At 36.5% G+C, this 27,615-nt stretch overlaps 1 protein-coding gene and 1 long non-coding RNA gene across 11 annotated transcripts in view; one reads left to right on the forward strand and one right to left on the reverse strand.

The window, feature by feature from the left end:
* Positions 1 to 10,537, forward strand: part of LOC144232500 (uncharacterized) — a 10,838-nt gene extending 301 nt beyond the window's left edge. Inside the window, exons 2-4 of one of the 3 annotated variants that reach the window (XR_013335415.1) lie at positions 6,884 to 7,006; positions 9,901 to 9,996; positions 10,128 to 10,537. This is a non-coding gene — a long non-coding RNA (uncharacterized LOC144232500). Of the gene's footprint in view, positions 1 to 2,260; positions 2,350 to 6,883; positions 7,007 to 9,900 lie in introns of those variants that run through there. The other 2 variants (XR_013335414.1, XR_013335413.1) reach the window with 2 other exon arrangements.
* PPP1R9A (protein phosphatase 1 regulatory subunit 9A) overlaps positions 1 to 27,615 on the reverse strand; it is a 321,919-nt gene that overhangs the window by 207,303 nt on the left and 87,001 nt on the right. The window lies entirely within an intron of this gene.

Below are 27,615 nucleotides of genomic sequence, written 5' to 3' on the forward strand. Positions count from 1 at the left end.
ATCATCAAGTGATGATCCCTTCTGCATTGGGCCTCCCAGCCCTTCTTGGATGAACAAAGCCTGACCAATTTTCAGGGGAGGGGTTGGCCAGAGGTGTTGGGACAGTGTGATTTCTGAGTGATTTCCTACAGTGTTGGTTACTCCTTCCAGGTTGGGAGGCAATAACCACCACCCGAGGAATTCTCAATAAAGTTTTATTAGTTAAGCTGAAGAAAGAAAATACAACCTGGAATCCAAAAGCAAGATTCTGGATTTTCATCCAGTTGATTTTCTCATTGTTGATTTTCAAAATCAACAACTCACACACCCATCCTATGATAGTGGATACTCATTTAGCATCAGCTAAATGGGCATACAATGACCAAAAAGCTTCTGTGAATTTGACAACTGTATTAATGAAATCACACTTCACTGAATAAAATCGCTTCTACATCAACTTGGAAAAGAGCAATACATATGTGAGTCATATATTATTAATTAAACCTACAGTCGATGCTGGGTTTGCAGAACCTTAAATCACCCAGCATATATTTGCAATTTCGAAATCACTGGTGAAGCTTATCTCAGAGGTTTTCTTAAAAAGCAGAGATGATATAAAGTAAGATGCTAAAATAATATTCCCATTGTGCATCTTACATAATATTTGTTTATCTTTCACGCCCAAGTTTCTCAAATTAGCTCCAAGGCAAAGACTAGCCCATTTATCTTAAAATCGGACCAGTCACATAATTTTTTTTGAATGAATACTTCAAAAAATGATAAATAAATGAATGGGTTATAACACAAGTCATAAAGTAGATTTAATGGATGCTAACTATTAAGAAGAAAAATGTTTCTGAATTTTTATCATCTTAGTCAATGAAAAACAAGCATCAATATTTCTACATACAGCTGGTTTTATGTTAGACTTTTTGCACCATCGTTTAATATACATTTTGTTTTCTGTAAAATTAGATGCAGAATTAAAACACAATGAAGTCTTCTTTCTAATTCTATTGACAGCTGTTCCTTTCTAAAATAAATATTCAATGTGGAAAAATATAACTAAAGTCCTATTTTAATTTGATTATACAAGTAAAAAGTATTCTGTCTAAAGAAAAACAGGAAATATTGATTAACCAGCATGCCTTTATACTTATATTTTGTCATATCCAGTTAGCCGATAGATAATATTTTTTTAACCTTCAAACACCTTCTTTTTAAAAACTTTATTTATTTGTTTCTTTGTTTGTTTGCTTGTTTCCAAAGAGAGGGAGAGAGAGATCCCCTAGCAGGCTCTGCGCTGTCAGCGCACAAACTGTAAGATCACGACCTGAGCCCAAATCAAGAGTCAGATGCTTAACTGACTGAGCCCCCTCCCCCCGCCCCCGCCGGCATCTCTAGCCTTCAAACACCTTCTAGAATGATTTCTAGATGTATTACTTCCAACTGCCACAACCTAAAAGAATGAGCTGCCTCAACAATATGCTCCCTTTAAATCTGTACCTCACTTCATACCACAGTGCAAATAGATAAAAAGGTCCCCAGTGGATCAATCTCCATAACTGGCAAAAGTTATTGAAAAGTCCTAAGGAAAACTGAAAGTAGCTGAAACAACTTCGTGAGGTTGGGCAAATTCTTCTAAATCTCCTTCGGTTTTGGCAAAGGTCGAACCTGAGAGACCGTGTACTCAGAATAGACTTATTGGGCTCAACAAGAAAGTCAGCTAGAGCACTCAACTATATTTACAACAAAGCAGTATCAGAAACGTTCTTTACTGTGAATAAACAATGACCTCATTCAAAGCAGTCACAAAAAGATCCTGGAGAACTGAGGCAATTATGGCTAAAGGAGTGAATTTTTTAAGAGGAAAGCTTTACAGTGAGTTGGAAAAATATAATTAAAGATCATGTCACTGAAGACTGAAATTGTACTGATGGCACTCGATAACTGACATGAGATGCAACAACTAAAAACTGTACTTTAAAACACTTGCACCGAAAAACTCACTTAATGGCGCCTACTGACACAAGTTACTCATTTATACTATAGAAGTAAAGAGCCACTAAAAGTAATCCAAAGAGATGACATACTGACTTTAATCTTGGGGTGGGAACGACTCTAACTCCAGTGGAGGTACGTGTGGTGTACGTTACACAGCACCTGGAGGGCTCTAACCGGTCTCTCTCTGCTTTATTGAGTCACTCCATTGTTGAAATAAAAAATCCAGGAGAGAGGCCAGCACCAAAACCAAGACACACAAAAAGCTTTCGATTACAAATATCACAGTGCACTCGGCTAGGGGTCACAGATGACCGCGGGTAACTGTTTCTCTGAAAACGAACAAGGAAAGAGGACTTGATCAACACGGTTGGTTATTCACATGTAAAAATAATTTTGGAGGGGTGCCTGGGTGGCTCAGTTGGTTGGGCGTTCGACGTCAGCTCAGGTCATGATCTCACGGCTTGTGGGTTCGAGCCCCATATCAGGCTCTGTGCTAACAGCTCAGAACCTGGAGCCTGCTTCATGGATTCTGTCTCCCTCTCTCTCTGCCCCTCCCCTGCTCATTCTCTCTCTCTCTCTCTCTCTCTCTCTCTCTGTCTCTCTCTCTCTCAAAAGTAAGTAAAAATTTAAAAAAAATTTTTTAATAAAAAATTACTTTTGGCATTGCAAGGTCAGGAAGATCTTAAAGTCTGCTCTTTACCTGAGGATATGTGGACTCTTATTTCTTGTCCAATTTAATCAAAGATGATAGATTATCTACAAACCAACAATTCTGAACTAGTAGTAGAAAGAAGGAAGTGAGAAGCCAGTAGCTCAACAGCAGCTGATGTCCCCATCACCCAGAATCTGCAGCAGAGAATCCCTAGGATTCAAGCCAACTATCACCCAGGCAGATGTCCATCTTTCCTCTCTGGAAAGTATCTTCTTAGACAATGAGCATATTAAGGAAAACTTTTAATAGAAGAGAGAAAAATAAGTGCTCCATATCATGCTCCACATTCTGATGTTATTAAATAGTAGAGTCCAGAAGGTCATATGCAATACAAGGGGTCATCAGGTCATCTGCTTTTATAAAAAGATATTTGAAACATTTAATAGAAATAATACTTAATCTTAATGATACTCAAGCTGAGAATTCTACAGTTTTCTTTAATAGCTTGTTTTGGTGTTTAATAACCCCTTAATTCAGAAATGATACTCTTCTCTGTTTCTGCAAATCAAGACCATTTTCTCCACTTCATTTTTGAAAAGAAAAAGTATAGTATGGGCCAATATAATAATCTTTCATATGCTTGAAGGAGTTAATCATCTTGCCTAATTTTATAAGGACAAAATAGTCTCAAGTGTTTTTAATTTTACTCTTAGGACCCATTTTCTATTCTTTTCATTCTTGCTCTTTACCAAGTCCACTCAAATTTTGCTACATCCTTTTAAAACAAATCTATTCCACTAACAAAAACTGGAACAAACTCTATCAAGCCCAAACAATGGAAAGGATTGCTAACAACAACTTATTTACTGCACACCCTTTATAGTTTTCAAGCCATTTTCATATCTATCTTCTTTTAGACTCACGAGAACCTTTCACATTAAAAACAGAAAATGGACATTATGTTACTGATATTGTATATGTATACTGCAGGAGCAAAATGCTCACATTTGTTTCTCTAAGCTTCAATGATTTACATACCACTGAGGAGACAGAAGGGAAAAGAGCACACGTGCCGATGTAAAGCAAAAATTTAGGTGCAAGAGAAGGAATTCACTTCGGGTGGCCTCAGTGTCTTCAGTACACAGAAGATGAGAACGTGGATACGGTGTGGGTTTCAGGACTTGGGGAGAGAGGAAGCAGTTTAGAGTAGCCCCTGGGGGACAGTGACTAGAAATTAACTCCAAACAACTAAAAAAGCAGGAACTGCCTCATTTCCCCCTCCGTGAGCCTAAGGCTTCTTCTGATGTGTCTCCTTGTCAAATTGTGAAGAGCTTCCAATGTGTTACTTTTCTTCTGAGATAGGTGGAATATCAATGTTGGCCAAGCTAAAGAGAGATCCACTAACTCTTACCTCTGAGTTACTTCAAAGCCTAAGAAAAGTACTGAACAATAGGCTTAGAGGTATTCGTGGACAGAACTTCGGGGAATCTTTTAGACAAAAATTAGAATTAGGAGTAGAAAACAAACAGCTTGGGGCAGCCTGTGCCAGGTAGAAAGTTACGTCCATGCTTAGAAAGGATGTGTTATTAGTTTATTACTAGAGGAGTACCTTACTTCAAGTTTTTCATTCATTGTGCTGTATGTTACATACTGCTGTCCAAAGTATTTCAATTGTATACGAAGCACAAGCAACAGTATTTATTTAGTGGTGGGTGTCTGTTTTTTCTCAGCAGTTATTCAAGGCAGAAGGAAGTCTTACCACTCTGCCGGTATTATCCTAATGAGGCGCCACTGATTACCTCACAGCGTACACATACCTCCAGTGAAAGAGAACCCAAGGGGAATTTAAACCTCTCTAGAATTCAATTTGAAATCTCATTCCCTTAAATGATGGAAATACCACAAAGGAATACAATAATACAGTTTTAAAGAAAGTAGAGGAAAAAAAGACTTAATTTAGCAGTCCCAAATTGTACACATGTTACTGTGGCCACACAGTAGCAGAATTTCCCTGTCTCTAGCTATGAAGGGAAAAACACTTTTAAAACATGGTTCTAAGTTAGTAAAACTGATAGCAAATGGAATACCTAAAATATTTCTTAATAGAACATTTTTCAGCAAGCATATACTTTTACACGTATTGGAAAGACAGTAACTCCGAAATGAGAGTTCTCGCTAAAAGCCCACAACTCGAATTTATTTCAACATGTGGATGATGCAAAAAGCACCGTATTTTGGCAGCCTGATAGCTTTCTCTTCCTCTTGATCATGAAAATAACATTAGACAATCTACTGACCAAATTCACCATCAATAGGAAGTTTTACTTCATATCAAGCACACCGTAAGGTTCCCGTTACTGTGTACCTGTGAAGAACAGATATGTTGTACAGGCACAGATATTTAGAGATTATACAACAAAGAATCCTGACACACTGCCAATGATCTAAAACTTAAATGAATCACAGTATATGGTTTATGCCCTCTGCCTGTCCTAATGAAGCCTCTAAGTTTCAAAAAGTAGTAGCATGAACAGGAATTTCAGGGTTTCAAGCCAAAATTTCAGAAAGAGACCCATGTCATTGTCATATTGTGTTTGTATTACATATTCCCTAAGCACTTTTCTTCCTTCTCCACTCCTAATTCTGTATCTCCTGAAAAAGTCAACACTTACAGTATAATGCTAAAGCTAAATGCTTAGGCATAGGTATATTTCATGTACATACATTTCACGTACAATGAGGCTGGAAGGCTACCAGCCTTCCCTGACAGCCACGGAATACTGTCTCCCCCAGGCTCTGTCACACACAGGCCTGGACATAGAGACAGTCAGGCCAAGATGGATATGAAGACCTTCTCCTCATCTGTAAGTTGAAGGCCTAGAGTCTTCTGTTCCCAAGCATGAACTATAGGACTTGCCTCATATTTTGCCCTCTAACAATATAAAGGTCCTATGTAAGAGTTATAATTTACATTTGCAACACCCAGTAAGTGGTCAGTCTCTCAAACTGGCTCTCCAGCCCAGGTCCTGCAATTGTCACTAAAAGCAGTTTCAAGCAATATGAATTTTTAAATTATTATAGTAACGAAAACATAGTATGTAATAACAAACTGTAATTAAAATTTTTTATAGGTCACTTCAGAATGGCTTAGTGCTCCTTAAAGACAAGTCAATTATCCCCGTTAAACTAAAGTGGGAGATTCCTAGTTACAAGAAATTGCAAATAAAAGAGCACGCAATGAACCACAGGCTTTTGTGATAGGAATATTATCAAGTATACCTTCAGATACTTGGATGACAATTGGAGAAATGCAAATATTTCAGGGAGGCTATAAAAGAAGAGCACAAAAACTCATAAGAAACGAAAATGCATCATTCTTCTCAAATTTGCCAAATAATCCTGCGTTTGAATTGTTAAAATGAAATATAACTACAAATGAAATAAAACTGAGCTCTCTGGAAGACTTTAAATTCTGCCAGTGCAAGTTTCCAAAAACGTGGTTAAAATCTATTTTCTCCTGAGATTAAGAACGGAAAGGCTTTTCCTCCTATTTTTCTGCATGACAGAGTCTTTGCAGATTATAAACAGACACAGAGGCTCACTCCTAAAAACCTTGGAGGAGACATCAGCATTTGGAGAATCATGTACTAATGTATGTCATGACCTCATATGCAGCTGGCCGATTCTCCATGCTCATTACCACCAAGATGACTTCAGTCATGCTTCTTCCTCATGTTCCCATTCCCAGAAGTTCACATTCTTCATTCAATCCCAGCATTTCCCAAACTGCACTCTGCAAAGCATTACAGACCCAGGAGACATTAAATGGATATTTCTGTCAAATAAGTTCGGAAAATATTTCATGGGATATCTCCTCTCAGAAATCACAAAACGTAGTTTCTGGCAGAACAGGAGGGTCCTTGAGAGACAAGCTGAAGAGGAAGATTTTATTCTGTAGACAATGCAAGAAGCGTAGAAAAGGTTAAGCATGGGGGAGAGATGATTAATCGGTTTCAAGGAGAATATAGAGGAGGCTGGAAAGATGGTACTGGGGAGAAGAGTGAGAGATCATCAAAATAATTATGACGGATGTGCTAGGATTGAGAGAGTATCTGTAGAAATAGAGGTGAGGGCACATTAAATAACTTGTGCAGAGAACGGAAAGTGCCTTATAAAAACTGGACGTAGCATGAGAAAAAGGGTATAAGGAACAATGGCCTAAGTTCTCTGTTGTCACTATTTTCTCAGCGAAACAGAAAACAGGATAATCTGAGTGAGGGGCAGGTGAAAATTTAAAGAAGTGTGAGGAAATGATGAAGGTCAAGTTTTGGGTCAACTCCCGTGGGCAACAGGAGAGGAAGCTGACCACCTGTAAGTACACTGGCCAATTAATGCCATCATTCATGGAGCTGACCCTGGCCCACCCAGCCAGGGCTAGCTTTTCCTCCCCTAAGTCCCCATGATGCTTTTTGTCCACAGTAGTACCTCTCTTGTGATAACTTTAAAATCTCCTATCATCCTCCTCCTCCTCCTCCTCCTCCTCCTCATAATTATATTATACATATACCTTTCTTACTTTTTTTTACTTGATTGTAACTACTTGGGGGTGGGGGAGAGGGAGGTTATTAGGCCTTATTTTGCCTGCATCACCTTGCATAAACCATGACACTTGGTGGGCATTTAAAAACATCACTGCTAAACTGAAGATATGAATATGCGTATCATTAAATATTTGAAACCTGGCTTTAACATTCACCTTTCTTGTTCTTGATCCTCCATAGGTAAAGTATTTTCCCCAGCTTGCGTATTTCAATATTTTCTCTTTGCCTTTCGTTTTCAGCAGTTTAAGTATGATGTATGAGTTGTTGGTCTCTGTTTTTAGTTTACTTATTTGTTTCTGGTATTTATGCTACCTGCTATTACCTGAGCCTCCTGTGTCTGCAGTTTTCATCAATTAATTAATTTTGGAATGCCATTAATTTTGAAAAGTCTTGGCCATTATATTCAAATATCTTTTCTGTTCTTTTCTCTCTTTATCCTCCTCCTGGTATTCCAGTGGTAGGTATGTAAAACCTTTAAAAGTTGTTCCATAGTTCTTCAATGCTGTTTTATTTTGTTTTGTTTTGTTTTGTTTGCTTTTTGCCTTTCTTTGGGTTTCAGTTTAGGAAGTTTCTACTGACCGATTTCAAACTCATGGATTCTTTTTTCAGCCATGTCAAGTCTACTGATGACATCACTGATGACATTCTTCATTTCTGTTGCCATGCTTTTGATTTTTAGCATTTTCTTTTGATTCTTTGAGGTTCCATTTCCCTTCTTATACAAGCCATCTATTCTTGCATATTGTCTACTTCTGATTAGAGCCCTTTATAGATTAATCAGAGTTATTTTAAATTACCTGCCTGATAATTCTAGTAATTGTATCATATCTGATGACTGCTTTTATCCCCTCAGAGATGTCTTGTAATTTTTTTGTTGAAAGCATGTGTACTGTATTGGCAAACAGGAACTAAAGTAAATAAGCCTTTACAGAAGATTTATGTTCATCTGGCTATGCTCAGGGTCATGTTTAATGTTTGCTGTGGCAATAGGGGACAGAGCCGACACATTCCTCTAGTACTATTTTTGTCCCCAGGCTCCTAACTTTGGGCTTCCCTACATACTCTTCCTCAGAGGGAGTCTGTGTCTCACAGTTAGTTTTTTTCAGCTGTAATTCACTGTTATTATACTGGAAACCGATTGGAACTGTGGTAAAATGTGGTAAGAGGTAGCATTCTGTCAACTTCTGCTTAAATGTCAGTCTTCTAAGAGTCCAATGCCTCTGGCCTGTGACCGTTACAAGTGTTTCTTCTTGAATAGCATTTGCCTTACTTCCTTCAACAAGTTAGGACGGCTACAGGGGTCTACAGGTGAATGTCTGACTCCCATGGATCTTGGGCAAGGTTCCCACAAAGTCTTTCACCCCAAAGAGTCACCTTTTTATGGAGAAGGCTCTGGGTGTATTTTAAGATGATTACTCATCCACTCCTCGTGTCAGAGCCATATTGGCACCATTTTCAGATCTTCATTGTGAGAACTTGGTGGCATTCCTGTAGGTAAGGCTCATGAACGTGTGAGGGCTGAAGCCCACCCTGATACTGGAGCACACTAGTGCATACTCAGCCTTGAGTAATTTATCAGAATTACTATTTAAGTGTTACTGCTTCCGAAGCTTCTGCTCTCGGTAAGCAGATATTGGCTGACACCCTGTGCATGCCCCCACTCTCCAAATTTCGGGGTAATGGTCTGTCTTGCAACCATAGGTCTATGATGAGAGATACTGAGCTTTTAATTTGTGCAGCCATTTCCCTGTTTGGAAGGACAGAAGTGACAACTACCAAGATCTCTGTTAGAGTTAAGATTGGAAATTTCAACAACCACTTTTCATATTAATCTGGTGTCAAAATACACACACACATACACACACACTCACGTGCACACACATATACATACGAGCACACACACACCATTCTTTCAGATCCCTATTCTCAAAAAAAGGGTAAGGGAATAAAATACATGCATAGAGTCCCAAGATGCTAGTGGTTTGATAACAACTTAAGTATTACTTCAGTAGTGCAAACCTGGTATTTGGAGTTGGAAGATCTGGCCTTGAGACTTCTCAGGTATAATACATCATGTCTACCTTTAACTCCTCAATTCTTAATTCAGTCAAATGATAGTAAATTACTTTTTGGTCATAACAAATGTGGGTGTTAATTATTATCATAACCCTATGTTGTATTTTCTTTCTAAAACAAAAAGATGAGAGCGACAATGCTGGATAGATAGTTAAGAATGCAATCACTAATGAAAGATTTCAGAACGTGAGGAGAATCAATATTCTCCTCCGTAGATGTCTTTACCACTATAGTTCAGTTTTTTTGTTTCCACTGCTTCTGTCTGTTACTCTTTCCAACTGTAACAGGCCAATTTTTAGGTTAAAAAAGTATGAGCTAAGATTTACATTTATATGTTTTTAATTTCTAGTTATAAAAATTTTCAAAGGTTACAAAAAATAGAGAAAAATAATCGACCACTATGTATTCATAACCCAATCTCAAAAATTATCAACATTTTTGCCAATCTTGCCTCAGCTCTCCCTCCCACTTTTTTCCCTAGAATATTGTAGGGCAAATCCCAGACTACATACAATTATCTCAGTATGCATTTCTATTGGATAAGAAAGTCCATTCACTGGATCCAGTAACTGTTCTAACCCATTTTAGGGAGAAGTGAGCTCTTTTCCTGTCTAGGAGTCACAGCTGCATGGTTTTGCCACTAGTACTGCCATTTGGATGCCTAAGATGAGCAGAAGAGTATGTGTGAGTACTAAGCAATCAAGGGGGTGAACTGAGTTAGAAGTATTCCATGGATTCACTCATCTGTCCTTCTATCCTCCATCTACATAGTTAGAAAGGACCATAAGCTAAGAACGTTTCTCTTACAATTCTAGAGGAGAATTAGTTTTGCAAATCTTTAAAAGGAACATGTCTAAGATGATGAAAGCAGAAATGAAGCTGAGGCCATTTTCCCGCACACTTTGGCTGTTTCAACTGCAAACAAAGACAAGGAAACGTGAGGTTTTCTACAGCAGTGCCTATAATGGCACTTTCCAATTTTCTGGGTGTCAAGAGGCAACTGTGGCCACAGCAGCAGCAGATTGATTCTGGCTTCTGGAATACTTGACTGCAGCTATGGACTATGTTCGTAAACTCAGAGCTCCAGCAACAGCCTCACATCTATGCAGCTCTTACGTGGATCGCTTCCACACTCTCTGGAAGTCATTCCAGCTGGAACAGCCTAGTACCCATTCTTTATATCTTCAGTCAATTTATAAGCACCTAATTCCCTTGCATTAAATATCTTCCTGTTTAAAATATTTGTTTCTGTTTCTTGGACTAAATCTTGACATACAGTATTTGATACTATCTGTGGAACTGATACTAAATCTTCATGAACAAATACTTAACTTCATGATGCAATATGCTAATTTGTCTATTTCACCTGTCCTACTTAAAATCCCCTTAAGTTTATATTCACTTTAAAATAAAAATGTCCATGCTAGTCTTTAAATTAAAAACTGATTGCAATGCTTTATATATATCTATTTCATGACCTCCAAATGCGTTGCAAGCTTTGGTGTAAAAGACACTGCTTATGCCATAGTCTTATTAAGAGAGCTGAGAGTATATTGTACAAAATCACAACAGCACTTACGTATTTTTCTTTTATTCCATTCTAGCCTATGTAGTAGACAATCTGGAGTTTTTCCAACTACCATTTTATTGACCTCCACCTTAAGTGGGAGACCACTCTCAGGCAAGTCTTTTCGTAGCTAAGAAATAGTCTTAAGAAACAGACAAAAATCGAAAACAGAGAAGAGGAAAAGACTGGTATGACTGACATTCAGGATTAGGGAAAAACTACTCTTAACTTATAAGAATGCAAGTTTTTCATAAAATCATTTTCTGAAAGCTTTCATTGACCAGAGTTGATTTTTTTTTATTAAAACATACCTCCAGAAACCATATGCAATGTTTGATTTTTTTCCCTCCATCTACTCATTAGTCAAACAGAAATAAATCTAATGGGGACCAAAGGAACTTTTAAAAACTAAGCATTCTTAAATCTTGTTATATGAATAGTGAACTATATTCAGTTTTTAGTTCTTGATTCCAAAACCAATAAAATCACAGCAAAATGTTAAATGAATCCACAGATCTCAGAGGATAACAGATCATAAAACTCCCACAGATTTGGCAAGGTGACAGTCACTGACAGAAGGAGAAAAGATATATAAATATAAGCTAAAGTTTCACATTTTTCTATTCTAAAAAAATTGAGCTTTATAAAAAAAGTAGAGTTCTTAAATATAAAATATTTTTTTCTACTTTAACAAATAGATAACATTAATGAGCACTATACTTATGCATTATATATTCTCCCTTTGAGAGGAAAAAATGCTTTGAATTCATTTGTATCATAAAGCTCAGTCATCTTAAACTTTGATTTTAATGTTTTGATTTTTTTAATGTTTACTTATTTTGACAGAGAGGGGCTAGGGGAGGGGCAGCGAGAGAGGGAGACACAGAATCCAAAGCAGGCTCCAGACTCTGAGCTGTCAGCACAGAACCTGACGCCGGGCTTGAACTCATGAACCATGAGATCCTGACCTGACTCGAAGTCAGATGCTTAACCAACTGAGCCACCCAGGCATCCCTAGAATAGAAGATGTTGCAAATTGTATCTTTAAATTTTTTTTTTATGTTTATTTATTTTTGAAGGAGAGAGAGACAGAGGATGAGTGGGGAAGGGGAAGAGAGAGGGAGGACAGGGAGACACAGAATCAGAAGCAGGCTCCAGGCTCTGAGCTGTCAGCACATGAGAGCCCAAGCTCAACGCGGTGCTCAAACTCACAATCCGTGAGATCATGACCTGAGCTGAAGTTGGATGCCCACCCAACTAAGCCACCCAGGTGCCCCTCTTTTTAAGTTTTACTGTGCTTGTTGCTGCTATACAGACATACAACTAATTTGTATTTTAATTCCAGACACCATAAATCTTGCTAAGTAGCAATACATCCACCAAAAGATGTACACAAATACATAAAGACAGCTTTATAAAATTTTACTGAGACATGCAAGAAGACATAGATAAATGAAGAGATACACCATTAGAGTCAATTTTCCCCAGAATATTCTATGGGTTTAATGTAATCACAATCTAAGATTACAAAAGGGTCTGTGTAGAAATTGACCAGCTAATTCTAAAATTATATGGAAATGCAAAAGGCCAAGAGTAAACAAGGCAACCTGGAAGAAGAACAAAGTGTGAGAACTCCATCAGATATGAAGAGTTATTACAAATAAACAGAAATTAAGACAGCAAAGTGTTGCTACAGCAGTGCAGAAACAAAAGACAATGGGGACAGACTACAGAGCATAGGAACAGACCCATAATATGTGAAAGAGTTGACTTCGGACAAAAGCAGCACTTCATGAAAGTAGAGAAAGGACAGTCATTTCAAAAAATAATGTTGGGACAATTGGATATCCATACGGAAAAAATTAAATTAAGTCCTTCCCTCACACTATCCAGGAAAAAAAAAAACAAACAAACTTGAGATGAAATTTTCAGGCCTTATGTGAAAGAGAAAACTGTCAAGTTTTTAGAATATAAGATAATATCTTCATGATCTTAGGGGAAAGAAATTCTTCTTAAATAGTTTTCTAAAATCATTATTTCCATAAAGGGAACAACTGATAAACTTGACTAAATTAAAAACAATAAACTGTTATTCAATGAACACATAATAAGGAAAAGACATGTTATAGAGTGAGACATGATATTATAACCCATGTAAGCAACAAAGGGATTCCAGTCAAGCTCTATGCAGAAATTCTAGCAATCGAAAAGACAAGACAGCCCTGTAGTACGAAAAAAAAAGAATATAGGATTTGGACATGTACTTAAAATAGGCAAAAGTAAGGAGCAAGTATTAAAATATAACTTTATTTTAAAAGGAACAAAGTACAAAAACAAACAACTAAAATTAAACAAAGTGCTTATCATTAAACCAGGGGTCATGGTGGCCTTCCAAAGTTAAGAGGCACCTGAGTGGCTTAGTCGGTTAAGTGTCCGACTTTGACTCAGGTCATGATCTCACAGTCTGTGGGGCTCTGTGCTGACAGCTCAGCGCCTGGAGCCTGTTTTGGATTCTTTGTCTCCCTCTCTCTCTCTGCCCCTCCCCTACTGGTGCTATGCCTCTCTCTCTCAAAAAATAAACATTAAAAAAATTTTAAAAAACAAAGTTAAAATGACTTTTCATGTGGTTTCATGGGTGTCTATTTTATAATTTATTCATACCTATACATATTACACACTGTTTTATACACTTTGGTGTATGCATTATATTTTGTAATAAAAGCAGATTTTCTTAAGTGTACTAAAAGAACAGACCAGATGGTAACAATGTTCCAGATAACCCAGACTATATTCACCAAAACAGATTCTCCTTAAATTGTAACTTCTGGATTCAGATTGTCCCCATTTCGTTGTTCTAGAAACAGACTAACCATTGTAGGTCACATATTACTTTCTCCAGAGAAGGCTACATGGACAAGACATCATGTTGTCTGGGTCTTAAGGGATAAGATTTGGATGTGGGTAGATTGAGGAAGGGGTCCAATTAGTCCCACTAATCCCAGTCAGTTTAATGAGTAAATCTTCCTGAGTGAGCTTGCTTTCTTGGATCTCACTTTCCTGATTCAATTTAACACACACACACACACACACACACACACACAAAGGATTATGCCTGAGTAAAAATGCCAAGTATCAAGTTTTTTTCCCTTGGTGATAAGCTTTCACAACTTGCATATTAGAGAAGAATTCCACAGATCTGCCCTATTAACTCTCACTATGATCTTAAGCAACCAGGAGCATACTGAGGAAACCTTTGGTCGGCTGTGCAGAAAAATTGACAAATTGCATCTTTGAGTCAACCAGTGTAAATAGGGAAACTAAATCACATCAGGAACCAAGAAATTCTGGGCCTCAATTAACCCTAAATTTCAAATAGGAACAGTAACTTCCATGCTACATATTATGAAACTCGTATGTCACAACTGTCCCCAATGTGATCTGAAGAAGGTACTGTAGAGAGGGACCTTACTTCTCCACCCAAACAGGTTACAGGAAAACTAAGAGGAGACAGGAATGAAATCTGGCTTGAGCTTTTACCAGCGGGGTGACTGATCAAGGATGACGTAGACCAATCCAGTTCAAATCATTCTAGGTTCTTTTCCCAGTTCTGATTATACATAGACTAGAACTTCCACAACTATATACTATCTAGGCTTCAATGCTCTCTTAATTCTGCTTTTATAACAAACCTAATAAATAATTATAAGTAAGATAAATTAAAAACCATCACTTTATGAAAGTATTCAAAATAAGGTTTCTTTAAATAGTTTTCCCAGAGCTAAAGCGTTAAAGCTAACAATATAGAAGTTCCTAAAAAGGCAACATTATATTCCATTACACTTACAACTATCTCCCACGGCTGATTAAAGAATAAAAAGGAAGAAGTTTCTATAAAATAAAATTGAAGATGAAGTTTCATGACTCCAGTTTTAGATGTCCACACACAGGGAAACTTGAAGCTGGACACTCCATAGCGACATACAGGTTTCTGAACTACCTGGGCAGCAGCCGCTATTTAACTGAGGGCCCAAGCCACCTCCCCACACAAGCCACCCAGTCCCCGCAGCCAGAACCCCCTGCATGGGCCTCCGGCCCAGGCCCTGCCCTAAACCACCCCCCAACAAGTCCGTAACTAAAGATCTAAACCCTGGGGGAGGAGGGTGTCCCCAGGACGCCACCACCCCCCACCAAGTCCGTAACTAAAGATCTAAACCCTGGGGGAGGAGGGTGTCCCCAGGACACCGTTCCAGTCCTTAACCCCCTGGCGCCTATGCCATTCTAGTTGTTAAATATTTAGAAAATCACTCTTGGGTAAGCTAGAAGTAAATCTTTTTCTCATTCTAAAGTAAAAGCAAGCGGTTAAGGCGGTCGGACTTACCACATTTTGCTACTCTGTTGGTCGAATTGGTCTGATTACTGGAAGCTTTAAGTAAGTAGACAGCCAGAGTCACTCTTTGCCCTCTGGGGGTCACGTCTCTCTCCTTTGTTGTCTTCATACAGCCGGAAGTTGAAAACTAACACTTGGACAAGAAAACTCTGCTAGACTGAGTACAAAGCATTTCCCTCTAAGAAATCAGAAGGCTAAAATATACATCAGTCTCATTCCCTAATCTCAAACTGTACCATCCCACACCCCAAAAAAGCTTACAAAAATGGCTTTCCCAAAACATGTTAAAATACAGTTTTCCTTTGTTAAAATACACAGTTTTCCTTTCACCACAGTCTCAGAGAAACTTAATGGAATACTGACTACTGGCTATCAAGAATATCATCAAATGTAAAAAGGTTATCGATTCAAATTCAATTTATTGACTAAACAGTGAGTTAAGATAAATAACATTTGAATTGGGGCTTTCAAAAAGCCTTTTCTAAATACTATCTCTTTTGGATCTGACCATTTATCTTGAGATATATGTTATGATCTCTCCTTCACAGATGAAAAAAAAGACGCTCTGACACATTTGCCCAATACTCGGTTCATAAGTAAGAGAGAGGAATCTGAACGCTGAAATACCAACTTTTGGAAAAAGAGCAGTACCACAGGGCTAGGTGCTGTGTACAGCACAAAAGCAGCCTGAGGTGATCCTTAAAGAAACTTAAAATCATAAGTAAAGGACAAGTTCAGAGAGATAAAACAGAATCTGAGTAGAGATAGAGGACTATGGGGACCCTCTGACATTGTCAGTACCAAATTCACCCTATTCCTCAGGGTCCCAGGGAGCAATGGAGAGAGCCCCCCCTCCCCCCCCACTGGTACCAGCCACAGTGCAGAGACTGGGTCTGATGTCACTCTCAGACTGTAACACAAAACTGTAAGACGTGTGCCAATCATTTAATACACTAAGAACCAACTAAAATGGTAATGTATGTCAGTTCTGATTCAATAAAATGTACATCAGAAATAAGAACTCAAACACATCTAATTTTCTGAAAAGCTAAAAACTCTGAAAAGCTAAATCAAAATCAAGCCTACTACAGTAGATTCAAAACCTACTTACATTTCCAAAATTCTTGAAAAGTTACACTAATGGAGAACTTACTAACAACTATAAAAATAATAAATTTCAATTTATGTTTTTATACCATCTAAATAATTTTCTGAAAAGCAAATAACTAATAAGATAGAAAAGACATGCTTTGGGGCACCTGGGTGGCTCAGTCGGTTAAGCGTCCGACTTTGGCTCAGGTCACAATCTCATAGTGAGTTTGAGCACCACATCAGGCCCCATGGATTCTGTGTCTCCTTCTCTTTCTGTCCCTTGCCAGCTGACACTCTGTGTCTCTCTCAAAAAATAAACATTAAAAATATTATTTTTAAAAAAAGGAAAGACATGCTCCAAAATATGATTTTCTTCCCTGGGACTTTTTAGGTAAAACTCTCATATGAAATTATAATAATTTCAGGAGTAAAGTGTATAAATCTCCTATACTTAATAGTTCTTACTTGAACTCATTAAAAAAACCTTTCACTTTACAAACATACATGGCTTCTTCGGCAATTTCTTAAGACTAAGCAAACCTTTTGGGCTCCAATCATACACTGAAGATTGAACATCTAATTATCATTTATCATTTCAATCTGCATTCTATCAAACTGCTTAGAATTTTAACATCATAAGCTATTGCCTGATAATTGATTATCTAGATCACAATTTTCTAATCTTTTTTCCAGATACTTCCTCTAAATCAAAATCAAGCCTACTACAGTAGATTCGAAACCTGCTTACATTTCCAAAATACTTGGAAGTTACACTAATGTAGAACTTCCTAACAACAACTATAATAATAATAATAAATTTCAATTGATGTTTTTATGCCATCTTTTAAAAACTGGCTTGGTCATCCGTGAAACACTTCCTCACCCTATGAAAAAGATGTGTGGCAGAGCGGTGTGAGAACGGAAAGCATTTGGTGCAAAGAATACACAGAGCCTCTGTATATTAACATGTTATCAATGCTACAGTGTCTAGAATATAGTCTAGAGCTTACCCTCCAAAAGGCAAAAAAATATTCAATGAAGTTCTTCAAACGAGAAGGCTCAGCTGTGACATATGCATCAAAAACAGGAGCTCTATTTTCCTTGGCTTTTTAAAAATAACTTCTGAGAATTTCTTCTGAGACTAACCTGCAAATCAAGTGTTCACACTGACCTCCCTGTTTGTCCAAGCATAGCCTGAGGAGCGAAACCACAACGTTTGGGGAGTAAAGCTATCTTCCTGCTTCAGGCTCCACTCAAAGAGGGCTATTATATCAATGCAGCCCTGATACAAACAAGTTCTGTAGGTGTTCATTTCTGTCACCCGGGAACGTCTGTCTATGGAATTTGCATGTATTACACAGGATATTGTTGATGTAATGAGTATACTAGAGTAAAACTTATAAGCATATTCAAGAGCGTTAAACTTCATAAAAGGCATTTTTTCCTCAACGTGAAAAAAAAAAGCTTTTTTTTTCCTACACCCATGTCCCACATTCTATTTAGCCATGTGAACACATATTCTTTCCCCTATTCCTAAGACGTTTATCTAACACTTGTCCCATCACACAATTTCTAATAAAAACATACTAGATTACTACATGTTGCATGTGTAATTATATTAATAATATTTAATAAAATTTGTTGTGTTAATTTTTAAATTTCCTTGAGCAAAGCATGAGACTGCGCTTCTGAATCATTCCAAATACACGGTAAACAATATGAAATAATTTTAATACAATAAAAATTCATTTTTCTTACACTGCATTTGGATTCTTGATTTTATTTTATTTTACTTTTCAGAGAGACAGACAGAGAGCGAGCCTGTGAGCAAGAGAGAGGGGCAGGCAGAGACCCTTAAATGGCTCCACACTCAGCACAGAGCCTCATGCAGGCCCTGGGATCATGAGCTGGGCTGAAATCAAGAGTCAGACACTCAACTGACTGAGCCACCCCGATGTCCCTGTACCCTGTACTCCTGATTTTAAATACTAGTTAATCCAGGCAAAGACTGGGTTTTCATCTCTGGGCAGAACTGTCAACTCTCTGCATTACCAGGTTAGTCTAAAATTATTCAAAAAACTCTCTAAAAGAATTAACACAATCTATATGATTAGATATTCCTGATCTCTCTATAATGTTTTCTTATGAAGTAACTCTTAATCCCACAAGACCAATTGATCTGTAACTAAATTACAGACTCTCAATGATAGGAGAATCCTTGGTGATCTGACAAACCCTAAATTTATAGTTAAGGAAAGGGAGGCCAACTGAAATTAAATTGCTTTTATGTTATCCCCCAACCTAAATATATGGGACTATATGGACCTAAAATACATAGGCAAATCATTCATGAGGCCACAATCAAAATTCCATAAAGCAAATGAAAATGTACCTCTTTTGTATGAGAAAGCTGAACTCAGAAAATTGAATATTCTAAAAAAAATAAAATATTTAACATTGTCTTCCTTTCCCCATTTTATTGAGATTTAATTGACGTATAATGATCTACATATATTTAAAATGTACACTTTGATGAGTTTTGACCTATATACCCACCCATGAAAATAGTATTACAATGAAAATAGTATTACAATCAAAAAAACAGGGTCCCTGGGTGGATCAGTTGATTAAACAGCTAACGTCAGCTCAGGTCATGATCTCACAGCTTGTGAGTTCAAGCCCCACATCGAGCTCTGTGCTGACAGCTCACACTCTGTGTGTGTCTCTCTCTCAAAAATAAATGAACATTAAAAGATTTTTTTAAAAAAAGTAAAGAAAACATTCCTACCAGNGTGAGAAAGCTGAACTCAGAAAATTGAATATTCTAAAAAAAATATTTAACATTGTCTTCCTTTCCCCATTTTATTGAGATTTAATTGACGTATAATGATCTACATATATTTAAAATGTACAGTTTGATGAGTTTTGACCTATATACCCACCCATGAAAATAGTATTACAATCAAAAAAACAGGGTCCCTGGGTGGATCAGTTGATTAAACATCTAACGTCAGCTCAGGTCATGATCTCACAGCTTGTGAGTTCAAGCCCCACATCGAGCTCTGTGCTGACAGCTCACACTCTGTGTGTGTCTCTGTCTCAAAAATAAATGAACACTAAAAGATTTTTTAAAAAAAGTAAAGAAAACATTCCTACCAGCCCCAAGAACTTCCTTGTGACCCTTTAAAATCCATGCTTCACTCTACTGTTGTTACAAGATTAACACAGATATGCTTTCTGTCACTATAGATTCATTTGGGCTTTTAGAATTGCATAGAAATGGAATTAAATAATATGTATTCTTTGTTTGGCTTCTTTAAGTGTGTTTATTTTGAGACTCCTCCATAATGTTGCCTTTATCGGCTGTTTGTGTGTCCTTTTTACTGATGAGTAATGCAGCCCACTGCATGAGTATGACACCGTTTATCCATTCATCTATTGATGACATTTGGGTTGTTTCCAGTTTGGACTATNCTCTCAAAAATAAATGAACATTAAAAGATTTTTTTAAAAAAAGTAAAGAAAACATTCCTACCAGCCCCAAGAACTTCCTTGTGACCCTTTATAATCCATGCTTCACTCTACTGTTGTTACAAGATTAACACAGATATGCTTTCTGTCACTATAGATTCATTTGTTTGGGCTTTTAGAATTGCATAGAAATGGAATTAAATAATATGTATTCTTTGTTTGGCTTCTTTAAGTGTGTTTATTTTGAGACTCCTCCATAATGTTGCCTTTATCGGCTGTTTGTGTGTCCTTTTTACTGATGAGTAATGCAGTCCACTGCATGAGTATGACACCGTTTATCCATTCATCTATTGATGACATTTGGGTTGTTTCCAGTTTGGACTATTACAAATGAAACCACTCTAAACATTCATGTATAAATCTTTGTGCGGGCATATGCTTTCATTTCTCTTGTCTAAATAACTAGGAGTGGAATGGCTGGCTTATACAGTGCATGTATATATATATTTTAAGTTTTTATTTTCACGGTATCTGTCTATTTAACTTTTTAAGAAATTGCCTACCAATGTAGTTACACCCTGTTCCATTACACTAATATATTCAGCGGTGGATAACAGTTCCTGCTGCTCCAAAAGGCTCACGTGCTAATGGGCAAGTAGTAGGATGAAACTGTGATTTCACTTTTCATTTCTCTGATGACATATTATGCTGATCATCTTTTTACTTCCTTATTGATCATTAGTAGATTGTCTTTTGTGAAATGTCCAAACATTTGTCTATGGTTTTTTAATTGGGTTGTCTCATTATTATTAAATTGAAAGCCAAGTCCTTTGATACATGCTTTGTAAATGTTTTCTGCCAGTCTCACTTTGTTGTTCCCTAATGGATGTTTTAAGAGACAAAGTTTATTATTTTGATAAAATCCCCTTAGTCAATATTTTCCTTTATGATACGACTTGCTGTGTCTTCCCCCCAAGGTTGCAGGATTTAAGGTCCGTGCTTTCTTTTATCAGTAGTGTAGTTTCATGTTGTACATGTGGGTCCATGAGTCCTCTTATGTTAATTTTTACATCTAGTATGAGGTAAAGGTTGATGTCCAGTTTTTTCCAAATTTATAACCAGTTGATCCAGTGCGACTGGCTGAAACAACTTTCCTCTCCCCTTTTAATTCCCTTGGTACAGTCAAGAGCTATGAAAGGCTGGACATGGTCCTACTTGTAAGCCATAAGTTAGCCCTGACACAGTTTCCTTGATGCCAGCAGGAGACCCAAAACTCCTGGGTCATAGAAAAAGTACCTTATAACTCTTATATTATCAGGCAGCATGAGCTTCATGTTTACATTGGCTCCTCTTGTCCACCATGTGCCATGGGGGAAATGGATGGATAAATTCAGGTGAAGATGGCTACACACACAGTGGGTCTTGGTCACAGCTGAGGAGACTCCGACAACTCCTATAAAGGGACTGCTAGCAAATCTGCCCAGCTTCAGCCTAAGTGGGGGACATTTATGTTTATTATCATGGGAGAAAACAAATCCAGTCTCTGTTGCACAGAAAGGTATTTTCTCAACCTCCCAAAGCTATTTCTTATATAAACATCTTTGTAAAGATGATCTGGAACAAAGATGTCAATGCCTCTTTCTCAGAAGATAATTAGAACTTTCAGAGAATCATAAGAAACTGTCTCACAAAAGGTCCCTCTATTAAAAGATCAATTGATCATATATGGGTGGGCCTATTTCTGAATTCTCTGCTCTATGTAACTTTTAGCATATCAAATTGTATTGATAACTGTAGCTTTAACATAGTAAGCTTTCAAATCAAGTACAGTTAAGTTCTCCAACTCCATTCTTTTAAAAACTGCTTTGGCTATTGTCTTTTTTAGCTTCCATATAAATTTCATAATCAGCTTGTTAGTTTCAACCAAAAGAAAAAAAAAAAAAAGCCTGCTGGAACTGGGATCCGGATAACACTGAATCTATAAATCAATATGGGTAGGATTTCCATCTTAAGAATATTGTGTCTTCCTGGGGTTTCTAGGTGGCTCAGTCGATGAGTCTGACTCTTGATTTGGGCTCAGGCTATGATCCCAGGATCATGGGATCAAGCCCTGCATCAGGCTCTCTCCCCCTGTCCCTCTCCCCTGCTTGGGATATCTCTCCCCCCCCTCTTCTCTCTCTCCTCTCTCTCTCAAATAAAAAGATAAATTAAAAAAATTAAGAACATCATGTCTTCCCATCTCTGAAGACATAATACTAAATATGGTTTAATCTCTCCATTCACTTAGGTTTCTCTAGTTTCTTTTAGCAATATTTTATATCCTTCACTGTAGAGGTCTTAGTCTTCTGTTGTATTTACACTTAAGTATTTTATGATTTTTGGCACTACCATAAATAGAATTCTATTTAATTTCATTTCCCAATCATTTGCTATTAGGATATAAGAATACAACTGATGCTACTATATTGACTTTGGAGTCTGCAATCATTGAGATTCACTTTTTACCTCTGGCCACTTTGTGAAGCAGTCCAATTAATCCAATATTGAATGGCTCCACCTTTTGAAACTATTATTAACCAACCACCCTAAAGCTTATACCAGCTCAATGATCCTAGTTCTGCCTTCTGTAAGGATTATGCCCATTGACAGAAATCTTCCCTTGAGATCAAGTTCCCCACTATTTTCCTTCACCAGACATCTCATGCCATTCCTCCAAATAAAATTCCTCTTCCTCAAAGCATGTCTTGTTCACTCATATGGGTGGATGTCATACTATTCCTTAAGAAATGACATCCAGAATAGAACAAATATTCTAGAAGAGCTGATGACATAGTTCAGGGAGCCCCTTGGAAAACCTGATTTTAAAACAAACTACTATGGCCTGTTATTACTTATGCAATTTTAGCAGGTTTATCATGTTGTTGGTTCTTATAAAATAGATAGTCAATGAAAACCATTTTGTTGCATTTTCTTAAATGTAAGTGACTATTCTGTGCATCCTTAAATGGAGGCATATACATGTACCCATATTAAATTACATTTTCTTTGCTATGATAGCATATTAGCCCATGGAGATAACTTTCAATTCTAATTTACCCACTCAATGCATTAGCTGTTTCTTTCAACCTTACATGGAGTTGCAAAGTTGAACCCCATGTAGTGAGTGGAGTCTGACTTAGACTTCATGATTCGGGAGTCATCTAAGTCATTCAACTAAAAAGTGGAACAGAGTTAAAAAAAAACGAGTTCTCTTTCCAAGCTGATACTGATTCATCTAGTCTGCTCTCTTTCAGAATATTTAGCCACCCAGCTGTAAACTATTTTAACTGAATTGTTATTCCCTCTAATCGTTTTTAAGGGTTAGTCCTCATGATAATTCCTGACTAGTAGTAAATGTGTGATTAATAAATTTTAATTGAATAAAGTGAAAAATATTAAGGAATTAAGGAAGAAAAATAGTTTACAGAGAAAATAAACATAAAAGGATAAAAAACATGGGGGCACCTGGGTGGCTCAGTCGGTTAAGCACCCTACTCTTGGTTTCGGCTCAGGTCATGATCTCATGGTTTCATGGGTTTGAGCCCTGCATCAGGCTCTGCATTGGCAGCATGGAGCCTGCTGGGGATTCTCTCTGTCCCTTCCCTGCTTGCACTATCTCTGTCTCTCTCAAAGAAATAAACTTTAAAAAAAGAGAGAGATAAAAACATATATGATGATTACTTTTGAAACATTATCACATATTTTAATTTGATTGCTCAGTTTAAAGAAAATCAAAAAAATAAATAGCATCTTTATTTCCCCCTACAATCAGTACTTCACAAAATAGACCACAATCTGCTAGGACTCTCCTATAAAAAGAAAGTCATACTCACTCTGAAAAAGACCAAGCTTGCCAAAATTTTCCAGTTGCTTTTACTTGTAAAATAATCTAAAAAACAACCTTGTGAAAGAATGCTCTATTATAATATCCACATTTAAAAGTATAAAATTAATTTTGATGTGCTTAATTCAGATATTAATGTTTGAATGCTTCTCATTTTAAATTTAACATATTTAGCATGAGGTATTTTAGATGGAATATGCTGATATGAAAAATATCTTTAAAGAACGGCTAAATTCTGAAAGGCAGTATTGTTATCTTAAAGAAATTCAGGCCAAGTGTAAAGAGACTTCTATTCAAAGAGGAAAATTCTCTTCTCAGACTGCATTTCTGTCAGGCACATCATCCAATTCACCATTTCTATGTACTTGCTATATGCATCAGTGGAACTTGTGTTATTTTTATGGACAATGACACAACTAAACACAAAATATCAATATGAGAATACTGTTCCCTCAACAAATCTTCCTGTTTATCTTCAAATTTTGAAAATGTTATCCATTATAGCAACAGAAAACATAAGCACAGCATGAAACAAATCTGAAACATTTAATTTTTTTATTTCTACCAATGATAGGTATTTAAGACATTATTATTCTACCATTGAAGCCTTTCTTCCTGGTTGAAATAGTTACAAGTTTTTAAAAGAGCAGCATTTCAAAATTAAAAAACACCACATGCTTTGATTATGTATTTTAAAGCAAGCCAAAGGAGATGACAAGAAAAAACTGCTCCAAGACCTACTAACTACAGAAAATATTGATCTGTGTTGCTCATAATACACTGTCAGTACTGAGTTGCAACACTAAAAGCCACAAACTTTTAACTTAAATGTCATATAACTTGACCCTCCTGCTTTTTGCTACAAATTCATGATAAGTAGGATTCAGTGAGAAACCAAAAAGAGCAAAATTAAGAGAATAAATCCCTTTCATTTAAAAGCAGAGATAATTATCAAACTTAAAAAGAAAGAATGGGAGAAGTTCAGAAATTAGATTGCATTTAGAGGAAGGTATGAAATTTAATACCTGCAAATAGTCTGATATCAACATTCTTGGAACTATTGACATTTTGTACCCTCTGAACAGTACATATAGTACCAAAAATGCTAACTATGTTTTTATATAAGCTCCTTAGCATGGAAAGGTTATTAATAGCATATATCATTCATTAAATGAGTGGTTTAATACAAAAGTGTTGTTTTTCTTATAATCAAAGAATTTTCTATATACTTCCTCTCTAACTTCTTATGTATTTATTGGTACACACAAGCTAAAAATAAAAATTACCATTTCAACCCAGTATAATCAGGCCTTAAAATAATAAAGTTATTATTTCAATTCAGTAAAAATTCATTTTTTTTAACCTACATATAAAATTAGGAGGGACACGTGTGGTTCTCAACCAGAATGTCCCCCAAGGGACATTTGGCAATGTCTGGAAACCTTTTGGGTTGTCAGAAGAGAAGGGAGAAAGTACTACTAACATCTAATGGGTAGAGACCAGAGACACCACAGACTGTTACATCACACAAGACAGCCCCCCAGAACAAAGAGTTATCTGATTCAAATGTCATGGTATGAGGAATCCTGCCCTAGAATAGTCAACAACCTAGGGCAAAAAACTCTATACTCCAAAGAAGTGCTCAAAATGTAGGATGGCCATTCAAAGAAAAAAAAGTTGCTGCAAAAAAATGGAAAGGTAGACCATATGTTTAAAACACACACACACACACACACACACACACACTATACCTTGAGACCATGTTTCTCAAGGATGAGAGAAAGGGACAGTGGTGAGACAAATGAATTGCTGGAGAGGCAACCAAACCCTGTCTGACCTTGGGCCAACCGTGTCCAAACTGTGAAGGGAGAGGCTTCTGGCAGGGTTCTCTTTAAAATTAAAATGCAGTAACTTTTATTTTTTCTCAAGAATACCAGAAGGTATTATCTACTGACCAAACAGCTTCTTGTGTTGTTTTAAACGTCAGTTATAACAGGTTGTGCACCTTATTTAAGGCTTTCTTTTCAAAAATCAAAGGCATAAAGAAATGTTCAACAGATCTCAATTTATTTTCATCCTTATGCAAATTTCAAATTGGAGTAAGTGGGTTATCTCTCAAATGGCACTCTGGGCAAAAACTTAACAAAAAAGGCTACTGCAAGAATATTAAGGCACCAAAAGCTTAATCAAAACACCCCTCCACAAAAATATTACCCAACTTGTTACATAATTATAATCTATAATCGCGATGCTAAAAGTAAGTGTACATTATCTAAGACTGTCTCCATCTCTAAAATTATGATGAATGAAACTACTCTGTACCTCATCAATGTTTTGTGTATCTTTAGGTGAGAATAATTAATGCCAGATAACAAAAAAAGTTAATTAATTTTTCTATTAGTGTCTGTTAATGGCAGCAGGAGGGGAGATTCACATTGTGCTGGTAAGTTTACAGCAATTATTTTACTGGCTGCTATAAATACAGCTAGGACATTTTTCTGAACCAGAGATCTTAAAGAAATTCTATATTCACTCTTCTGGTAGATGTTGACCATAACCAGATGCTAGTGTATATCATATTTTACAATATATATGGTCCTAAAATGATGTGAAATTTGAGTTTTTGGCAATAAAAATTATGTTTAAACTTACTAGGTAAGTAATTTAGAACCATTCTGTAGAAAATTTTACAGAGTTTTTTGAAATGTGAATAATCCAGTATGATTCTTAATGGAATTCTTTAATATAGTTCATATCTGTGATTATAATCCTGAGAAAGTTTTAAAATCTTATTCCAACTCTTATAAAAGTTTACTATAAGAGAAAGGCTAAACACTAATATTCAAGTCATTAGGTTTTTTAACTGTTATTCCCTATAAAATTAATTCATAAATTATTCACAAATCATTAGTTTTACTAAGTGTCCTTAATAAGATGTAAAATGTTACCAAATTAGCCCTGTGGAGAAAACTCTAAGTGGATCATATCGTATAATCACAAAGTCAAATAACAAGAAGAATAAAAAAGCCAAAAAGTAAATAAGTGACTTCATCAAAATCTAAAACATTTAATTTTTATTGAGGATACAATAGTGAGCAAAACACACAAAATCCCTGTCCACATTGAGCTTACATTCTAGTAGCTTGGTACCCAACCAACAAAATGAAAATTCTAGCATACTCCACTAACAAGAGTGTACATTCCCATAAAAGTTACTTCCATCACTTCTGTTTTGGGATAATCAAAATCTTTAATTGATTGTCAGAAAAATATATTCCTTTTTTTCTAGAGGGAAAAACCATCAGATTTCTGATAGGGTATGTATTGCCATCAATGGGAAAGAATCACTTCTAGTGTGTCCTTACCTTCAACATGGCAATGAGCAGAAGCAAATGTTGGATGTTTAAATAATGACCACAGGGCAGCAATAACCTGATATATAGGTATGTGTGTGTACATGTGTGTGCATGCATGTAAATGTATGTACACATATGTATGTATATGTATGAATGCCATGTGTATATATGTCTGAATATGATACCAGTTATACATACCATATACTGCTCTGGATTGGGGGGAAAAGTTAATTTGGACATATAGTGTCCAGAACTGCTATTAACAACCCACAGATGTCTATTCTTCTTTTCAGGCCTTTAAACAGTTCCAAATATAGGGAGCTCATTCAATAAATGTGTATTCATAAGATTAGTTAATTTAGAAATGTATAATTAAGTTTAGACAAGAAGAGTAGCACAAATATGATGATGACAAAGTAAGCTTTCTTTAAAGGATTTTAAACCCTTCTCATAGATTTTACAAGAGATACGACATAACCCAGCTGTGCCCTCTCTTCCTCTTCCTCCAAGAGTAGCTTTTTTTTTTTTTTTTTTTTGCTTTTTTTTG

Source organism: Crocuta crocuta, unplaced genomic scaffold, assembly GCF_008692635.1.
Source record: "Crocuta crocuta isolate KB4526 unplaced genomic scaffold, BGI_CrCroc_1.0 scaffold14, whole genome shotgun sequence".
NCBI classification, from domain to species: domain Eukaryota; kingdom Metazoa; phylum Chordata; class Mammalia; order Carnivora; family Hyaenidae; genus Crocuta; species Crocuta crocuta.